Consider the following 4330-nt stretch of genomic DNA (forward strand, 5'->3'; position numbering starts at 1 on the left):
GAATTTGAACTCAGAATACAAAGACAGACGAAATACCGTTAGACATTTTGCCCGCTGTCTTAATAATCCTGCAAGCACGCCGCCTAAAATAATAATAATAAAGATAACAATAATAACAACAACAACAAAAACAGCAGCGATGATAATAATAATAATGATAATAATAATAATAATAATAATAATAATAATAATAATAATAATAATAATAATAATAATAATAATAATAATAATGGTAACAACAACAACAACCATAGCACAGAAATTGAATTTGTAATAAAAATTTAGACTTGAACTCGTTTGTGATTCTTCATTATCATCCAATAAAGAGAAACTTCTTTTATCGATTGGAAAGTTTTATTTCACATTACGCCATAAATCAAGCAAAATATATACGACTGAAGAAGTGGAAAAGGTGATTCTTCCATTTGCCTTGGAACAAACAGCTTCCATTGTAAAATAGAAAAATTGGCAAAGTTTAGTCTTTACTTTATTATGGCATTAACAGTGTGATCTGAGATTATTCTTCTTTCACTCGAAAATTCAATGTATATCTTTATTTTTCGTCTTCAGCCTTGTCAATGATATGTACGCATACAATCTAAAAAACAAAATATAGAAATACAAGGACATATCTATCTATCTATCTATCTATCTATCTATCTATCTATCTATCTATCTATCTATCTATCTATCTATCTATCTGTCTGTCTGTGTGTGTGTCTGTGTGTCTGTCTGTCAGTCTGTGTGTCTGTCTGTCTGTCTGTCTGTCATTCTTCCCTTTTATGGGACTGTCTCATTAAGTTGACAACATTCTATCACTTTATCGTACTGCCACTGCATCAATCTCTCTGGGAGATTTAGAAATATATCATTTCTATGAAAATTGATGTAAGGTATATAAAGAATTCATTTTATACCGCAGATGTTTCCCGAGAAATTACAAACGAAAGCTAAAGTTTCCTCAGCTCTAGCCACCCTGGGATAAGGTTCTGTCATTAAACGAGGCATTGTATTTAGTTTCGTATTCATATTGATATTCTATCAGATATATATGTTACGAGTTATCGAAACATTCTATGCTTATATTTCCTATGATCCATCGCAAAATCCTATCATTGTTTAAGGAAAATTCGCCCTCAGAAATATAACGTTATTAGAAAGAAAAAAAAAGAAAAACAAACATTGATCCTACCATTTGTCGGAACCTCCAAGAATGGCGTCAGCAATGGAAATATTCGCCTTATACTAGAGATCTACCCCCGCATACATAGAAGGGGGAAAACGTCAGCAAACGTTACAGAAAGGCTACATTGGTGCATTTGAGCCGGGCAGCGTATTTCCTACATCGAAATTAACATTCTAATATATATTGTATCTGTTCAACGATCCACTACAAAAACCAAAATGTATCTCTCTAATATTATTCGAAAAAAGAAATCACCCAAAAACGAAAGTATCGAGACGAATGTATAAAAGAAAGATATTTTTATTATTCTTTTTTGTTTTCACTTTGGTCATTATTAATTGAGTAATAGCGTTTATAAATGCAGAGGTTACATAGAAATTAACTTCAATGTTTTAAAAGACATAGACTGAAAATTTAGTTCATGAACGTCTGTAATCAATTTACTACACACTACGGTTGTAATCTTCCGCCTCATGAAATTCTCGTTAGAATATTTTGATTTCACGCTTTATTTCCCTCGTACAAGCTGTTTTATTTTATTATCCATTATACTACATTCTACTCGGTGGTATTGCTTATATACATACACATACGCATACATATATACATACATACAGGGATGCATAACTGTATACATAGAGACATACATCCAAATATATATATTCGTACACACTAAATATATATGTGTATATGTATACATATATACGTATGGATATATATGCTCTTGTATAATCGTACATACATGCATGTACATATACATAGGTGTATATATATGTATATATATATATATCTATATATATATATATATATATATATTTATCGATATATGTATAAATATATATGCCTATATGTATATACATATATATGTGTACACACCTTTACATGTTCATATGTGCGTATATGTACACTTACAAACAGACATGTATATATATGTATATATGCATATATATACACACACATAGACATTTATACATACATATATACATGCATGTATATACGTATACATTTACACTATATCTATACAAATATATATACATATATAGTTATACAGACACACACATATACGTATATACATGCATATATTTGTATACATCTACATATACATATATAGATATATACATATAAATACAAAGACAGTGATACACACACACGCGCAGCCGCACACACACACACACATATATATATTGATGTTTTGTATAATTATATACGTACATGAGTGTGAGCGTGGACGCGTACGTCCGTCATTTTGTGCGTCTTAGCTATGTATATGTACGTGTACGTATAATCATAGCCATATATTCAAATTGGCATACTGCCTAATATTTTAAGCATTAACTTTTCCCTCATATTATTTTCACTTTGTTAACAACATTACGAATATTATTAATGACGATAGAAACACCAATACAAATAATAAAGTATGTTTAAATGGCCTTATCCGCAGCAAGTCTGACGTAATTGCTTTCTTGAATTTGGCTAAGTTCGTCGAAAGTACTTTACATGTTATTATCTACCTTTCAATTTATATGAGGGGCGAAAATTCGTCAATTACTCTAATTGAATTAAAAATTAGATAAATAGCCTTTTCGCGCCGGCATTGAAATACATTTCTTTACACAGGCAAGATTCTCTTAAAGCCAGCACCAACGAAAATTGAATTAGAATACCGAAACCCCTTTCAATGAGCTTCGTTTGTGGTGGGGAGTTTTCAAAGAATAGATGTTATTGTGTTTTTGTTTAAAACTGGAATCGATTTATATCTTGTTTAAGGACATGCTAAATTTAGATAAGTTAATCAACAAACAGTAAAATATTTAAGTATGTATATGTACATTGGCGTTAGATGTTAGCTATAAAAGTACAAAAGTACATTGACTACCATTGTGTCGGTTACCACGACGTGAATTCGACTTCACCCGATCAACGGAACAGCGTGCACGAGAACTTAACGTGCAAGTAGCTGAGCATTGCACAGTTACGAGAGATACAGCACGAAAGAGTGCGACAGGGCTGGCCCTTTGAAATAGAAGTACAACTCATTTTTGCTTGCTGAATGGACTGCAGCAGAGGGAAATAAAGTGTTTTGTTCGCGGACAAAACACGCGGATGGTATTCGAACTCATGACCTTACGACCATGAGCTGAATACCCATAACCACTACGTCTCTATCCCAGACATCTTGGAATTTAGAGTCAGAAATATTAAACAAACATGGTAGAATACAGGTGGGGATGTAGACTGTAAGGATGCTTCCTACAGTTACGTTTTGTATTTAATTATTTCCACAAAAGTAAACTATTTCTTTTAAAAGACACAACGTGATCAAACAATCTTAAATGGTTTTTCTTAAGCCATATAGAATTAATGCTTAGAATAACATTGATATTATTACTTTAAGAGAACACAGAAAACACGGCTTATTTTCAGAAAATACTTCCAAACTAACGTTATCAGCCAGAATTTTACAAATCTATAATACAATTGTCACATGGGAACTAAATAAGATAGATGTTGTTTAGACGAAAATCACTCATACGATTCACCAGAATTTGATGAAATTTGCTCATCGCGTGATTCTCGCAGAAATGTTTCCGCGAAATATAAACGTAAATCAATGATATCTTCATATTTCTTTTGTTATAACGATATCCGTCTTTCTTTTTAAAACAAATCAGCCATTGGACTGCATCTATGATAGTACAATGTCTACATGGATTTAGTCAAATAGATCGTCCCACATATTTAGTATTTACATTCTCGGTCGCTTTTGCCAAAGCACTCTCTAAACGGAAGTATAAAAAGCAACAGAGGTTGTCAAGCCATGGTGGGCTGAGAAGCACAAAGATACACACGCATCTATCTATCTATATATATATACATAATACGTATATATATGTGTGTGTGTGTGTTTGTGAGTGTTGTGTTTGTATGTTTGCCTGTATGTACATATTTATGTATGTAAAATACAGAAAATAAAGTTTTGCACCATTCTCTAGTTTTAAACCGCAATATATATATATATTGCCGTAATCGATTAATACCCATGTATTGATTAATAAATTTCTATATCGTTTGCACACTGTCATAATTGAGCAAGTGTTTATATATATATGTATATATATATATATATATATATATATATAT

At 31.5% G+C, this 4330-nt stretch overlaps 1 long non-coding RNA gene across 1 annotated transcript in view; it reads right to left on the reverse strand.

Moving 5' to 3' along the window:
- Positions 1–332: 332 nt before the first annotated feature.
- Positions 333–4330, reverse strand: part of LOC128250365 (uncharacterized) — a 19052-nt gene continuing 15054 nt past the window's right edge. Inside the window, exon 2 of the long non-coding RNA XR_008266399.1 lies at positions 333–598. This is a non-coding gene — a long non-coding RNA (uncharacterized LOC128250365). The remainder of the gene's footprint in view (positions 599–4330) is intronic.

This window comes from Octopus bimaculoides, chromosome 20 (genome assembly GCF_001194135.2).
Source record: "Octopus bimaculoides isolate UCB-OBI-ISO-001 chromosome 20, ASM119413v2, whole genome shotgun sequence".
Classification (NCBI taxonomy): domain Eukaryota; kingdom Metazoa; phylum Mollusca; class Cephalopoda; order Octopoda; family Octopodidae; genus Octopus; species Octopus bimaculoides.